The sequence below is a fragment of the Cannabis sativa genome, chromosome 8 (assembly GCF_029168945.1).
Source record: "Cannabis sativa cultivar Pink pepper isolate KNU-18-1 chromosome 8, ASM2916894v1, whole genome shotgun sequence".
Classification (NCBI taxonomy): domain Eukaryota; kingdom Viridiplantae; phylum Streptophyta; class Magnoliopsida; order Rosales; family Cannabaceae; genus Cannabis; species Cannabis sativa.
The window spans coordinates 39,625,032-39,643,381 of NC_083608.1; positions in this window are offsets into that span (position 1 = coordinate 39,625,032).

Sequence of the window (18,350 nt, forward strand, 5' to 3'; positions counted from 1 at the left end):
ATTGATTAGTTTTTAGAGTTGAATTCTTACAATCTGATCTCTGATTTAAGTTGACAGAGAAAACTAATATACACCTTTCTAGCATTGATAGTTTAGTCTTTTTTCAACAAACGACGTATCCTTCATTGACTCCATTGGGCTCGCTTCTCACACGAGCAAAGCTCAATCTTGTTAACTACGATAAACTCTTCATGAGCTTAAGCTAGGTGTTGCGGTGTGGGGTGTTTGTAATTTTTTTAAATTTTAGTCGCAACACGAGATCTAAAAACTGTAAAAATTACGTTATGAAAATGCAGTGCAGTATGATGTAGTGCAGTTTAAACACTTTATACTATCATCATTATCAAATATTATAAGATAAATTTAAAATTTAATTTTATAAGTTTTTTAAAATTGCAAAATAAAAAAGTCAACGTCATGTTATAATGAATTGTCTCAATTATGTATTATATTACATACATTTGATCATATATTTTAAAAAACAAAACTGATAATAAAAATTAGTAACTTAGATAATATATAGTGGGTGTAGTTAACTACAATTATTAAATTCCAAACCGTACTGTATCACGTTGTTTGGTAAAAATACAAACCACAACCATATTGTAAAAGTTTGATGAACTTTTTTTTTGCACGGTGCGGTGTAATGCGGGAGGTTTGTGCGGTCTGGGCGGTTTGATGCACCCTTCAACCTTCAACCACTTCTCTGTTTATTCATAATTCATTGACACAAATTCCAATATCTAATTGCATATTATTACATGATTCTTTGCTTATGCGTTACTGTTTGTGTAGACAGGCTATTAGCGTGTTGCTTCATGAACTTTTTTTTTTTTTTTTTGATTAATGCTTTGTGAACTTCTTTAAACCTTTTCATATGAAAGAAGTGGAAAACCTTCGAACTTGTATTATGTCGGGAAGAAGTGGAAAATATGGAGTTTAATTCAGAAACTCGTATAATCAAAAGTAAAACTATATTAATTCCAAGAAAAGAAAATGGAAAAAAAAGAAGAAAGAAAGTCCAGAAATATGTTAGAATATTTGTGATACTGATAGTGTTTCCACTCTTGTATGAAAAGCACGTACAGGACAATATAAATATATATATATATATATATATATTTATGAAAATAGTTGTAATGAAATTAACCAACATACATTTGAAACGAATCTGATTACCTAAGACACAAATATTACAAAGCTCAGGAGGATTGCATATAATGAAATTACCTCTACGGATTAATAGTATGTATTTTGTACATTAAATTTTTCTAGACGATAATAAATAATCTTAACCACATCCTATGTATCAAAGGACTTGCAAGGTCAAGAAAACTCAAACGTCCACCGTAGAGTTCAAAATAAAAATTAAAAAAACATAAGAATAACAAGCTCAGGAGAGATAGCACCACAACAACCCTACCAGTACTTTCTGCTGTGTTCTTCTTCTATGTTGAGGCTTTGACACCTCAAACCATCATCAACAGTGACCAAGAACATGTTAAGCAAGTTTCTTTCACTATTAACCAGCTGAGCCATGAGAAAAGAAAAGGGTTTAGGGTTCTCACATATATATAGCTAAAACAGTACTGCGAAAGATGATGAGAGACGAGGGAGTGAATAAAAATATGGCTACTGTACACACACATATATATATATATATAAAAATTGTAGGTTCTCTCAGCATGCATGAAGGTGAAATGATGATAATAATTAATGAGTGAAATAATAGTATAAATGGGATGTTAAATGGGAAATATTTAGGTTGATGTGTCATTTTCCACAGAGGAAAGGACAAGAGAGGGATAAATGATGAGAGTTTGTTCTCTTGGGATTCAAAAATCAAACCTCTTTCCACAGATGGGACTTAAATTCGTTTCCTTCTCTTTTTCTTTTGACAGGTACAGATTTGTTTTTACTATTCACTTTTATTATATAATTTATAATCTCAACCCTTTTACTTTTAGACAAAGTAAAAGTTTGTTTGTGTTTGTAAAACTCTAAAGTCAAACTATAGTTTTTATTATGTGAAATATCATATATTGGAAAAATTTGTGAATCATTTTAGCATATTTCAAGTAGATAGATAGTTATATTTTCAGGTTATTTTTAGTGACCACCATCTTTCAGGTACAACATAAAATTTTTTGTGACTAAATATAACTTTTAGTTATAACAAAAAAACTACTTGTGACCAAAACATAATATTTAAGAGAAATGCTAAAGGGCACCAGTGGTGCTTAGCACCCTCCTATGTGTCAATATCGCTATTGGTCCAACTAAGTATCGAGTCCCATATAATTTAATATAATAGTTTTTAGAGAGTATCGCTAGCCAATCGCAATGCGACATGTCGAGAAGGTGCTAGGCACCACCGGTGCCTTATAGCAATGCTCAATATTTAAATACAAGTTCTCAATAATTTACTTTTAATTACAACAAGTATTGTGACTAATTAAAAGTATATTTAGTCACAACACATTGTGATTTTTGTCACTAATACATTTAGCTACGAATTTTTTAGTCACAACATAATAATGTTGATTTATATTTAATCACAACTTTTTACTTTTAGTCACAATTTACTAAAGATAAGATTTTCTGTAATCATATCTTGTAAACTGTAGACAAAATTGATAATATTTTAAATTTTTTTGTACAAAGTAGTTATAAAGATTTTCTTTTTATATTTTATGAAGTATATATTTTAATTTTTTACCTTTTTTAATTACATTTTTTAACAAAAATATCATTAAAGAAATATAAAAGAAAACTTATATAAACAATATATTACAAATAAGAAGCAAACAACATATCATAGTAGTGTTTATTTTTGCTTTATCTCCATACAACAAACACTTGTCAAAATTAATTTCCTCGTAAAGCTTCTTCTTTCAGGGTAATTCTGAAATTTTTTAGGGCTCATCCCTTCGTCTCTTCTCCACCTCTATGGCTTCCCCTCCTCTCTCTCTCTCTCTCTCTCTCTCTCTCTCTCTCTCTCTCTCTCTCTCTCTCTCTCTCTCTCTCTCTCTCTCTCTCTCTCTCTCTCTCTCTGCGGTGCTTTTGATTACCCCTAAGATTTTGATTATCCAACTACTACTTGCATTAATTGCACTTTCATCCTCTATTTAATTATGGCAACGCATGTTTTATCACCATTAATGAGGCTTCATATTTTTTATGGTGAAAACTACTTCCACCGTGCTATTATGTATACTCTAATCGCCATTTTTTCTATTTTCTGGTGTCCTAAGTTAATGATTCCTAATTTGGAGAGCATCAGCCTACTCTTGGGGTATACTAAGCTGATGGACCTGCGATTAGAGGTGTGCATAAATTGATCAAATCTAATGAGAACCAACCAATCTAATTACAACTGATCGCCAAACATTGGATATCTAATTGTGATCGGATCAGATTGGATATTATTTTTAAATATCTAATTAGATCAGATTGGATGGTGGATGGGGTGTCCAAAAATCTAGTACATCCAATATCTAATTGAACTAATTAGTATTTTCATTTAGTTTGGATGAGTAATTAGATTTTATATTGTTATATGTAAAATTTATATGTGTATATGAAAATTAACATTAAAATTAAACTCTTTTTTTCTTGGATTGGATGGATCCAATCTAATCCAATCCAATACATACTGGACCTAAAATATTGGATGGATTCAATATGATCCAAAAAATACTAGGTCTAAATATTTGATAAACCTACATTAAACCAATAAATATATATAAAATATATCCGTTGGATAGAATAGATTCAATTAAACATTCAATAGATGTTGGATCGATTGGATGACTGAAATTATTTGGATTGGATCGGATGATAAAATCTAACATCCAATATATAATTAGATCGGATCTGGATATGCCTAAAAATATTAGATGTAGTCCAATAAACACCCCTACATGCGATCTTCCCACTCTCCAACAAGCCCTTTCATCTCCAGGTATCGCTCTCTCCATTTTGTTAGTCTATTTAATAGTTAGAACTTTTTATGGATTTAGTACAACACCTGATTTTTTTCCATTTTTACTCTAAAAATGTGTTCCTCAAGATGTCTTCTTCAAGCCAAATAGCCCCCCACATCCTAAGCCTTATTGACGAGAAAAATCTGATTCTTCGACCATGTTTTCTTGAATTCGTGTAACTAACATGAGTCTTTCTACCTGGTGGTTAAAATCTTTTCTACCACCCTGGATTGAAAAAGAAATGAAGGATGCTTGGACCCTTCGCTTTCCTATAAGCTTTATAGAATACCACTTTGAATTATTCTTAGCTACTTTTGGCTACGAAGTAGACCACCGCCGTGTCCTCAAAGAATAGCCCTGGCATTTGCATTTTAACAAATGCCTCATGATATTTGCCAATCCTGAGGGTTTTGACACCATCACCCTTGAGCAACTGCGTTATGTTCCTTTTTGTCTCCAAGCTCATAACATTTCCTTTGGCAAAAAAATTCCCCTAGTTGGCCCATTTCATCTCCAATGAGGTTGGGGACCTTATTGAAATTCACCCTATATCTTTGCTTGATAGTTTTGGTCCTTATCAAAGGATAAGAATCCTGCTGGACATAACCAAACCACTGAAAAGAGGAATGAATGTCCACTTTAGGAATATTGCGGTTACCAAGTGGTTATATTTAGAGAACGAAGGCTTGCAATATTTTTGCTATTTCTGTGGCTTATTGGAACATACTTACTATAAATGTGGTAAGTACCTGCAATGTTGTGATGAGTATGTTATTCCTCCACTGTTTAGATATGTTTAGATATGAAGATTCTCTCCATGCTCACTCTCGTGTTGTTTTAAAAAAGAATCCTTTTGAAGTGTCCAATTATGTGCCCTTAGAAGAATTTTTCGGACAGGGATATGAATCTAATCAAGGCTTGCAGCAAGTCGTTGATCAATTCCTTAACATTGGCTCTGACTTGGGCAGCTTTTCTGTTGACCTAGTTCCCTAACCTGTCACTCAAAGCGCTCAATTTGAACCACCTAGATCACGATCTGTCTATGTTGATACCTACAATGCTCTCTCCACTATACCTCTACCCCTTGCTGTGAACACCTCTATTATAATCCATACTACTAAGGGAAAGGGTCGTGGTCAACGTGACAAGGGAAAGGGCTTGGCTTTTAGCAAGCTTCCATGGCTAAATCCATCTACTATTATAGGCCTTCCGAGAGGTTTGTCTATCCTTGGTCCTACCAAATATGTCCCGGTTATGGTGACTGTGTCAAACGGTCATTTTTGAGATTAAACATTAATGTGGGTGGCTCTGTTAAAAGCATGCTCAAACGAGCTAGAGCTGCTCAGGATGATTTCGCGGTGATTCCTATTCTAACTCCTCAAAGTGAAACTTGCCTGGAAAAGTGAGTTTCTTAAGTTGGAATGCTCGAGATTTAGGGAGTCCTCGAGCATTCCACAACCTCTCCCTATTGGTGAAACAATATTTGCCTATTTTTTGTTTCATTATGGAGTCTAAACTTTAACATGGTCTGGGTGTTAATCTCAAGAATAGTTTGTTTTTAATAATGCTTTTATGGTCCTTAGAAGAGGTTTAGGGGGAGGGCTTTTACTTTTGTTAAAAGTCCCTATTATTGTTAATATTTTATCTTACTCTACCAATCATATCGACTGTTTTGTAAAGCTTAATGATGAAATGAATTGGAATATTACTTATTTTTACGGTTCTCCTTACATAGCCTATAAATTTGATACTTGGACTTTACTTAATAGACTTTTTGATGTTACTCCTTTGATGCCTTGGATGATTTTTGGAGATTTTAACGATTATTTGTCTGTGCATGATAAGAATTCTTCTTCCAAATTCCCCACACATGCTATCACGAGCTTTCAATCTTTCTTGGACAAGTATGATATGTTGCCCATGGTTCACACTGGTAGCAATTTCACTTGGAAATATGGCCACATTCTAGAGCATCTTGACTGGTGTGTCGTTAATAATGGTTTGAAGATTCATTTCCCTAATGCCTCCTTGTTGCATCTCCCATTTTATGGTCCTGACAAAGGGCCCTTAAAGTTATCCTTGAGGATGACCTAAGGTGCCAAAATGGGAGCAAACATTTTCTCTTTGAGAAATTGGCTTGAGGATACTTATTTTTATGATGTTGTTAAATCTTCTTGGTTTACTACTGAGGTTGACCCTAGGGCCAACAACCTCGATCGCTTCCTCCAAAAACAAACTACCTGCATTAATAACATTCAGTCATGGAAAAGAAGTCATGGAAACCTTAGGAATAAGATTAAGGCCACCCAAAAAACCCTGGACACCATCTATTACTCTCATACCCTAAGCTCAAATGACCTGAACAAGGCTAAAACTTTCCAAGCCTCTCTCGATACCTTTCTTTACAAAGATAAAAGATTTTGGAAGCAAAGATCGAGAATTATCTACCTTAGAGTAGGGGACGAAAACGCCAAATTTTTTCACCACAAAGCCTCTGCTAGAAGGAAAAATAACTTCATTAGATCCATTACCCTTGAGGATGGCTTGGTTGCTAGGGGAACCATCACTATAATTTCTCACTTTGTGAATTTTTTATAAATCTCTATTTACATCTCAAGGATGTGACAATATGGCTATTTTTGAGATCCTTAATGGTATCTAATACTCTCCCACACTCAGATTAACTAACTAGACAACACCTTCACTGAGAGTGAGGTCAGAGAGGCTCTCTTTCATCTCTCTAAAGATAAAGCTCCTGTCTGGATGGCCTTAATGCCTATTTTTACCAAAAAAATTAGACCACTTTAGGGACTGACTTTTGCAAAGTCATCTTGGCTGTCCTAAACAATGACTCTGACATATCCCTCATCAACCATACTATTATTGTTTTAATCCGTAAGAAAAAGAATGCTTCAAAACTTAGGGATTTCAGACCCATCAATCTCTATTCTACACTTTACAAAGTGGTTGCTAACGTCCTTGCCAGTAGAATTAAGAGGGTCTTTGATATTATCATCTCCAATAACCAAAGTTTTTTTTTTGTCCGATAGGCTGATTTTTGATAACATTCTCATTGCTAACAAGATTGTGCATGCCATCAACAGTAGGAAGTTTAGAAAACTGGGATGGGTTGCTCTTAAGCTGGACATAGAAAAAGCCTTTGACAGAGTGGAATGAAGCTTTGTGGAGGCTTTCCTTCAGCATGTTGGCTTTCCCCCAAATTTATCTCCCTTGTGCTTGAGTGTGTCTCTTCTATCTCTTCTAGAATTTTGATTAATGGTTGTTTTTATGAGGTGTTTCATCCTACAAAAGGGATAAGGCAAGGGGACCTCTTATCCCCTTATCTATTTTTCTTGGTGGTGGAAGGGCTCTCAGCTACCATTCGTGTTAAGGAATCCAAAAGTGAGTCTTTAGGTCTTTCTATCTGTAGAAATGCCCTCGTTATTTCTTATTTGCTCTTTGCTGATGACAACATTATCCTTTTCCTTATTAATGCTCACTCTAGCACATCCATTAGGGACATCATTCAAACCTACAATGAGCTACTGGTCAGTTGGTTAATTTTACCAAATCATCTATTCTGTTCTCCCCTAATACTAGCCCCAAAGCTAAAGAAAGTTTTTGCAATCCTCTAAGGCTTACCAATGAGGGCTTTGTTAGTAAGTATATGGGAGTTCCACATCGTGTTGATAGGGTTAACAACTTGATCTTCCATTATCTAGTTCAACATGTCTCTTCCAAAATGAATGTGTGGAACATAGTTTTTTTCTAAAGCTGGTAAAGAAACGCTTATCAAAGTCATGGTCAAGCTGCTCCTTCCTATGCTATGTCTTGTTTCAGGCTGCCCAACAGCACATGTAAGAGTCTCCAAGAACTTATAGCAAATTTTTGGTGGGGTACCTCTAATAATAAAAATAAAATCCATTAGAAGAATTGGCCAAGTCTGTGTCCCTCTTCTATGGGGCGCTGGGATTTCGATCTCTCACAAGTCACAACCAAACCCTTCTTGCTAAATAGGCTTGGAGAGTTTGGACAAACCCATCCTCACTTCTTTTTCGTCTCCTCAAAGAAGATACTTTAAGAGAAGGGCTAGTTTGGAAAGTGAGAACATGGAATTTGATCTTGCTAGCTGATTCCCGTTGGGCTCTAGGTTTGAACACTCTAACCCTTTTACATGATACTTTTCCCCATAACCTCACTGTTTCACTTTTCATCGATGATATAGGGTATTAGAACAAAATTAAACTTAACAATTTATTCCTGCATATTAGATTGAAATGGTTCTCTAGGTGTCTATTGACCCTTGAATGATGATTGTCTCATTCAGGGGCATCATCTCTCTAGCAACTTCACAGTTAACTCTGCCTATCATTATTTGGCTCCATGTCTGTTTTAGGTTCCCCCTCTTCTTCTTCACGGGACTGCTTTAAAAATTGGTGGAAGAAAGTTTGAACAATCCAAATCCCTCCTAAAATCAAACATTTTATTTGGAAAGCTTTTTACCATGTTCTGCCGTGTGCTTTTAACCCGTTAGGAGAGGAATTATTGCTAGTCTTCACTGTTCTTTCTGTGGTAATAGAGAGGAGACTGTTACTCATGCCCTTATAGGATGCTCCAGGTAAATCTGTGTGGAAGACTTCTTCCTTTCATCTCTTTTATGTTAAAAATAGGTATTGTGACATCGAAGAATTTCTTCTTAGGGGTTTTGATACTCTTATGTTAGCTGATTTTAGTCTTTTTCTTACCATCATTTGGCTAACCTGGTCTAGAAGGAATGACTGCATTCTTTTTTTAAAAAGACCATATTTCTAATTGATATAGATATTACTGCTAACAACCTTTTGCAGGATTATAAGAACGCTCAATCAGCACTCGTAAGACAAAGTTTGCCAACTAGCAACAATGTTGAGTCAGGCTCGAGAAGTGCCTCAACAAAAAACACTACAAGCACCCCAACCCTTCCAGGACAATATAGATTAAATGTGGATGCTGCCTTAGATAGCCAAAGACAGTCTACAGGGCTAGGGGCAATCGTTACTGATTGGAACAGAAACACGATAGCAGGTTTCTCATCTGCCATGGTGGGTTCTGCATCACCTCTTTATGTTGAAGCCTAGGCCTTGCTCAACGCTCTCAGATGATGCTCCACAATAACGATACCAATCACACACATTGAGACAAATTGCCTCGAGCTAGCATTAAAGATTAATCACAAATAAAAAGATCGTTCAACGACTTGAAAATTCATCTCGAAGATTATAGATTTTTTTATCTACTTTTCCTAATATATCTCTATACCATGTTTGTAGAACTCTCAATATTCCAGCTCATAAAATTGCAAGAGATGCATTAAGATAAGATAAAGAGTTAGTTTGGAGAGCTTAACTCCCTTTTCTCTATTATAATTGTAACTTTGTATTCATTATTCCTGCTTTCTAGTTACAATTACTTCTAAAAAAAAACATATCATAGTACTGTTTTGAAAACAACGTGAAAAATAATAATTCGTAATTTTGTGAAAAAAAATTAAATCTGTAAAAAATATAGTGGATCTTATTTAATAGTAATTTTAAGTTTTTATGAAAATATCCCAATATTTAATTACATCTCGTATCTCATATGCTGTCAAGTATAAATTAGTGATACAATATTTCTTCTAACAAAGAGAAGATCAATTAATAAGGTTCAGTAATTCTCTTTGCCCTAATTATGTCAAAAATATTTTATAGCATACACATAAAAAAAAATTAAACATACGTACAATCTATGAACTTGTTTTCAAATAACAAATATGTATAATTATTTCAAAACGGGAAATTTGATTTTCTATACTTATTAAACTTAATTTTTTTTTAAACCAATACATTTTACACTATAAAAAATATGCCAATTTTTTGAAAACCCCAAAAATACTCCCCTCATAACTCAAATCCTTTCTCTCTCCTCCCTCACTCTCAGCCGACCCTCTCAACTCACCAACCCACCACCCACGACAGCCACCACCCTCACCCACGGCAGCCACCACCCTCACCCACGAGCAACCCACGGCAGCCACCACCCTCACCCACGAAAACCCCAACCCCGACGACGCTCACCCACGCCCCAGCCCCCTTCTCTCTCTTCTTCTCTGAAAACGATTGAAAAAAAAGGGCCCCATGGTCCGACCATCAGACCAGGCCCTTTTTTTTTTTTGTTTTGAATATTTTTCAGAGAGAGGAAGAGAGATAGTGGCCCGATGGTCGGACCATGGGGTCCGACCATCGGACCTGGGCTTTATTTATTTATTTATTTTTTGTTTTCATTCGGTTTCAGGGAGAGAGAAAGGGTTTGAGTTATGAGGGGGTATTTTTGGGGTTTTCAAAAAATTGGCATATTTTTTATAGTGTAAAATGTATTGGTTTAAAAAACAAATTTTTAAATTTAATAAGTATAGAAAATGAAATTTCCCTTTCAAAAGAACTTGATAATTGATAATTTTCTTTTATTATATTTATCGGGAAATTTGATTTTTTATGCTTACATTTGGTTAAAATTTTTTTTCTAAACAAATAATAACTAATATTTGTAAAATATGACAATTTTTATGATATCCCTAAAATATCCCCATTTACATCACCCCATTTACACCATCGGACCACCCATCGGACCATCCATCGGGCCACCCCATCGGGCTACCATCGGACCACCTATCGGGCCACCCATCCGACCCATCGGACCACCCATCGGACTACCATCGGACCAAATCTACTACCAATTTTTTTTTATGTTTTTGTACATACAAAAGTAGCATCAGGTGACCATCGGACCACCATTGGACTACCATCGAACCCCATCGGACTATCAATTTTTTTTTTTTTTTTTATGTTTTTGCACTAAAAAAAGTATGAAAAATTTGAGAGGGGTATTTTTGGGTTTTAGATAAAGTGGTCATATATTTTTAATGATGATATGTATTAGTTTAAAAATAAAATATCAAGTATATGTAAGTATAAAAAATCAAATTTCCCTATTTATATATATCACATGTGACCACATGTCCACAACTTAATTCCAAAATAAAAAGCATTACTCACTTTCATTATTTCTCCAAAATTATGACATTCATGACAATTGTACTGATTTATTCTGTAGCTATTATATATATGAGAGTGAGCTAGCTACCCAAAGGACTATGACTATTAGTACAGGCCATTAATTTGTTACTTCTCACAGTAATGATTTTGGTCCAAATTCATAATTGATAACAGCAATACAGTCAATACTATTCCTTAATTATTATTGCAAACTAATTGAAAATTCTATCTTCCACAATGCCATTATTAATTAGCTTTGTCTAATGATAACAGAAAGTTATATATGAAATTATTTAATTAAGTTGTTTGTAATACATGATTTTAGTGTGAAAATGCAAAAATAAATAAATATAGCAGGTGGTACTACTGTGGAGAATTAATATGTAATGAACAGTAAGTGGGTGGCATTTGACCGTTGAATTAGTTCTGCTCTCTTCTACTCGGTAGTATGTATAAAAGTTAAAACCCTTTTGTAAATAATTATAGTATACACTTTCAAAAAGCTGTTACTTGTTGTACATTCCGAGCTTTTTAATTATTCTATTTTTTTTTAATCATAATTATATATATTATACAGATCAAATGCAATAAAAAATTTATATGATAAAAATATATATAGAGCCTTTTAGGGTGTGTACCCTAACCATTAATAATATAGGTACATATTGATCATATGTGTGTGGCCACTCCCCCGATTGAAATAAAGACTCTCTTCTTAATTCTGAGATGGGTTCAGGGTGAGGCAGTAAGAGAGAGAAATAACGAAAACAAAACCCTAGGAAGTTAGCTACAAATGGGTATCTTTTCTTCAACAAATAAGCTCTTCTTTATTGACTGTTCCTTTTGTCTCCCTCCCTTGCCTCTTCTGCAAAACACTCCCAAAATATTCACAAAAAACCAAACCCATATTCCTAATTCCCATGTCTTATATGATAAATATTATTCATTGCAGTTTCAGACTACTACTGCCCTCTCTGCCTTGTTAGGTCAATCTCAATTGGGCCTCTAAATTTAATGACCCTCTGCTCTGCACAATTTCCTTACATATATTATTTTCTTTTCTTAATCATATATGTTGTAAATTATAAGTTTATTATTATTTACATCAGGGTAATTTCAATCCCACTGACAAACTTTTTCTATTGGTGTAAATGACATTATAAAACCCCTATCTAATATATAGAAAAATATTATTAGTGTTTAACACCCTCTTATATGTTATTATTACTATAAATCTAATTAATTAAGTATCAAGTTCGATATAGTTTAATCTAATTAACTTTTAGAGATCACTAATGAATCGTGACGACATAAATAATACCCAATAACAATACTTATATATATATATTCGGAGCAGTGCCTAGCCCTAGCTAGTGTAATTTTGCTGATAAATAATTAAGGTGTCTTGGTAATTGTTACTCCTTAATAATAATAAGTTCAATTATTAAACTTTGAATTAATAGTAATTAAGCTTTAGCATAATTTTCATGTTCTCATTATTACTAACAAACAATCAAGGTGATCATAACCTGACATGTACGTACTTCCCTAAATCATTATATTACAGCAACATTGCTCTTAGTACTAATAAATAGTTAGGGATATGTTTAACATGATATTTAATTATAGTAGTGATATAACAACTTGTAGTAGTGTTAGACACCATTAAACTTTATGACTTTGATCAGGATTTAATATATAGTGTAACTGTTTGAAGTTTCCCATGCTGTGTTTTTTCCTAATTATTATATAATGTGTACATTAACAATTTTATGACCATTGTAATTTAACCACAAATACCATATGCTAATTTTACTCATTTGTACTTGTTTGTGTATTTTCAATTCCTTCATCCACAATTATCACCAATCCAAAATGTTAAATGTAAATGTAATTGTATATATATAAATGTAAACATTTATAATTTTATTCCAATGCACACACTAATAATATAAAAACAATTCACTGATAAATTAAATACCTAAAAACTAATTATATATATTGACAATATTGTATATAGAAATGTGTATATTAAAACTTATAATTATCAAAAAAATTGTAATTAAAAAAGCAGCATTTATATTTTTTTTTGCTACATAAAAAAGTAACATTTGAGTCAAATATGCAAAATGCTATATTTTATGTAAAATATAGTACAACTTGTAGTGACAAATTCTCGGCACAATATTTAGTGCATTAATTATTGGAGAGCTAATTTATTGAAAAGTGATAACTTATAGCATTATACCACTACTTTACCACTAAGCATTTGCTAGTACTAGTATTTGGCAGTAGTTTTTAAAAGTTTTATTAGGCTAAACTAAATAAATAAATAAATATAAATAACGATGAGAAAGAGTGAATAAAAATACTTAATTACATTGTAAAATCTGCTTCTGTTTCGTTATACATATGAGGGTTTTAGTGAGAAAAGTTTGTTTGGAATGCATATGGATGAAGAAAGGCAGAGTAGTTAGAATACATGTGCATGTGATTTTAAGTATGAATATTGTACTAGTGTTTAGTTAGGGCTGGGCTGGGCCATCATGAACACCTTACGACTTACGTCACGCCCCAATCCTCATCTCAGTTTTACATCCATATAGCCTAAGCTCCAGGGGACCACTAATAATACACATACTTAATTTAGACTACTATATATTATTATAATTTTAAATATAAATATTCTTATTGCAGTTTTTAGGTTTGGGTGTGTTTGGTTGTACAGTACTGGTACATGCATCATAACTTACCCTCTCTATTTCTATTACACGCAAATCAGCCCCATTTGGTCAACAATAGGTTGGTATTTGGCACAGAATTTACATATTTATAGCTTATATATAATTAATTCAAATTACAATTTGTGTGTGTGTGTGTGATTCCTGATTCGTTCAAAAAATTTAAACAACAGTGTGAGATGATGCCAGATCTGTGTTATTATACGTATGCCTTAATTGCCCCCACCAACGCCATATTTTTCCTTACTAATTTGTATGTAAAACACTTTAATTATTATCAGTCAGATTTAAACGAGTTGATTTAGGAAAAGCAAAAGGAAGAAAACTAAGCTCACACATTACAGGATTGGGATGGCAAGAAGAGGCATCGTTACATTATTATTAGTTTTTGATTTAACAGAATCAATTTCAATGCTAATTAACTAATTACAACTAATTAATGTCCAATAATTAAGTTGTATTTTAAAGTAATTTAGTATATCTTTATTATAAACACAAAGCTTACTAATAATTTCGATTTGATGCATGCATATAATTAATTGTTTGTAAGGAGCTGCAATATTCGGAAAAGGAGACATATAGGGTCGTCAATTTACAATCTTGTTGCTACACAGTACACGCAGCCACAAGTGACTAATGGCCTGTTCGGTGCTGTAATATATATATTTATTTATATATTAAAAGTGCCTACCTAACGGCATTTATTCTGTTAAATTTAACGATAGGTTTGATCTGCAGTTAACTTTAAAAAATATATAAATAATTAAACCCAAAAAATTAAACAATCATTTAAACTAAATAATTAAATCCAAAAAATTAAACAATCTTTTTTTAAATTAAAAAAAATCATCCTAGCCACATATCTCTCTAACATAACAAACCGTATATCTCCAATGTTTGATATTTTTTTATTAGTTAACGTTAACAAATAAATAAAAAATAATATTGTTACACGATTAGCTTAACAGATTAGGCTTACACAATTTTTTTTTTTAAACCCAAAAAATTAAACAATCTTTTTTTAAACGTTTAAACCCAATAATTAAACCCAAAAAAGTAAACAATCTTTTTTTAAATTAAAAAAACTACACCAATACCCACCCTAAATTAGAATCATCAATATAAAATTTAAACTCTATATAAAAAAAATCGTTTATAACATAAAACATTTGAATAACAATGTGTATATTATAGATTTATATACACAATTATGACATTCTTAACAATTAGTTTTATAAAACATGTCGTTTATAATATAATTTACAATTAGTCACTAAATTCTTAAACAAAAACCCCTAGAACTTAAAATAAAACTAATATTTACGTGGCTCGCCACGTAACTCTCTTCTAGTATATATATATATATCAGCATTTTTATGAGACACTAAGGTATTTAGTATCATTACGAGATGTCGTGTTAATGATTAATAAATTTCTATATCCTATATATATTAAAGTAAAATAAATATAATCAGATATTAAATTGTACTAATAATGATAGATTTTATGCCCTTTAGCATTTAGGCCACTGATTCCAACTTGTTAAGTACGAGAACAAAATGGCTCACACACTTTTTTATTTATTTTTTTTATTTTTAAATAAGCGTAGTCATATATTAAATAAAGTAGTTAGACCTCGCGGTCATTACACAAAAGGTTCTCTGGTAAGGAGTGGATCGGAATAGACCCATACAACTGGTGGGTGAAGGCCCACTTTACTACATTATGGGCGGCATAGTTACAAGTCCTACTTATATTCGAAAAATTACAACTTATAAAATATGGAGATGACTTAGCACAAAATGAGACATAGTTCTCTATGGCCCAATGGGACTCCTTCCCATTGAGAGCATTGATAGCTAGCCTCGAGTCACTCTCCACAATAACATACTTAGACCCTAACTCCAGTGCCACAGACACAACCAAACAGCAGGCCGCAACTTCTCCACAAAGCACATCCGAGAAATCTAATCGAGACGTGTGAATTCGAATCACCCTACCCAGGTGATTCCTTGCTACAACATGTGCACATACTCTCCAAGCCCACTCTAACATCACAATTCATTTTTATCCAATCCTGAGGAGGTGGAATCCAGATCTCCCTCAAGGTCGGCATAGGACTCAGCAAGGTAGAAGTATGTAACTCTGCAAAAGAAGTACAAATATGGTCAATACATTTTAACACATCAAGAGGAGTATTATTGTGTACCAATTCGTTGCGCGTTCTCCAGATAGTGCCAACAACAATTGAAGCATAAAGAAAGACATCCTCAACTCGGAGACCCCTGTTTTTAAGATCCCAAATGAATTTAACCCAGTCCCAAACACGAATACCAGTATCACAAACAGGGTAAATACCCCACGGCGAAGATCGCCACAAGTGCATCGCCACATCACATGACAAAAATAAATGTTCTATAGATTCCTCCCCCAGCCCGCATAATGGACAACTTGTATCCTCAATCTGAAATCTTCTTCCAATCACGGATCTAACCAGGAGAGCATTAGAAATGATGCACCACCATAGAACCTTGTGATGCTCCAAAATATTACTATTCTAAAGCTTATTCCAAAGTGATTGAGCAACTTCACATTAAGGCACTCTTAATTTCTATCGGTATATATTATATACATTGCTTAGTTTCTGATTTTTTATTTTTTTTAAGAAAAGGAATAATTTTATAGAAGAGGCACAAAGAAATTAGAGTAATAGACAATACAGAATAATTAGATTGGGAGACAGAGGTAAACCAGGTCACCAAACTTGAGGGACATTCAAAGAAAGCAATACAAACTAGAGAATGAGCCATAACATTATGAGCCCGATTACAATAAGAGAAGAAAATATCTGTGAAAGAAAGAGAAGCCTCTTTTATGTCATGCACAATTGTACCAAACTTAGTAGACCTCCTATCACTACTTGAGATAGCTTGCACTAAGCAAAGGCCATCAAAGAACACTGTGAGCCTCAAGTAACCAAGCCGAAGATAAAGAAGTAAACCTTGCAACAAAGTCGCTGCCTCCGCCACATGAGGGGCGAACCCAACCATTGTTGGAGAAGCAGCCGAGCAGAGGAACTCCCCACCCCGATTCATCACCATCATCCCAAGACCACTCTTCCAATCATGTTCTTTAATGTTGGCATCCATAAATAAATTGACATCCCTCAACACCAAATCAACATTTGTGTTGCCATGAGATGAACTACATGCATTTCTAGAAATATGGTATATTTCTTTAATTTTTAATGATACAAAATATAAAATCCGAAGATAAAAATAGGAAGAAAAAGAAAGCAAAAATTTGTGGACTTATATCTTCGATTATTTCGAAATAATCAAAAGCACAGGTCATGGAGACCTTTATATTCAGTCATTAGGAAATAATCGAAGACATAAGTGTACCTTTGTCTTCGGTTATTTTAAAATAACTGAAGACATAGGTCTCCACAACTCTAGCCCCATATTAGATACACGTGGAGGCCTATGTATTCAGGTATTTTGGAACAACCGAAGAATAGGTCTATAAAACCATAATTTCAGATTTGAAACTCTTGTTTCTTCTTTCTTCTCCATCTTCTTTCTCAACGAAAAACACCACCACCATCTCTCTTAAAGCCCCAATTTCTCCATACACCATCATTTTTCCTCATTTTTCTTTTAAATCTTCTAGTTTCCTCACCCACAATACATATATAGAAAATAATTAATTTTGAGATATGAGGGTAGATCTAAGAGTTTAGGTAAATGATTTTTTAAGATTTCTAGAGATCGACGGTCGACTAATGGCAAGGACTTTGAGGCTTTCAATGTTATTTTTTTTTACTTGCATTGAGGTATACATCGCTATAATATATTCCTTTTAGCTTATATTTTATTTTTTCAGTGTGTATGATAGAGTTTGAATTTGCGGTGGTGGTCAGAAAATACTTGGTCGTGCTTGGAATATAGTGGTGTTAACGGTGGTGGGTTAAAAATAATATTGTTTAAAGATTTTTATTTTGGAATTTTGTGGATTTGGGACTCGGCGGCAGCGGTATTAACAGTGGCTTCAATTTAGGTAAAAAATCATTTTTTTAAATTTGTTTTATAAAATAAAATACCTACCTCTTCGGTTATTATGAAATATCTGAAGACATAGGTCTCCCATACTACTAAAACTCCCCGTTATGAAAGAAATAGTGGAGAGTTTGAACAAACTAGGGATGAAATCCCAGAAAGAAGAAGCGAGAATGCCTACGATCCCACGAGATATGTTCCATTAGTGGAACTGAAAACTAGAAAACTTCGATAGCGACTGGCTGAATCAAATCAAAGAAATGCAAAATTGGAGCACGAGGCAATGACTAAAAGGGCTGCGCGAGATAATGCCCCTCCAAAACAACTTGATATGTCTACTAAACAACCTCGGGGAAGACCAAGAGGCTCAAGGACCAGGAGAGATGGGGAAACCCCTAGGGGGAATAACACTAGAAACCCCTCGAACACTCAGGAAAATTAACCCAAGGACGTGAGGGACATCCCAATGGATGAAGAGATTCCCAGAATCTA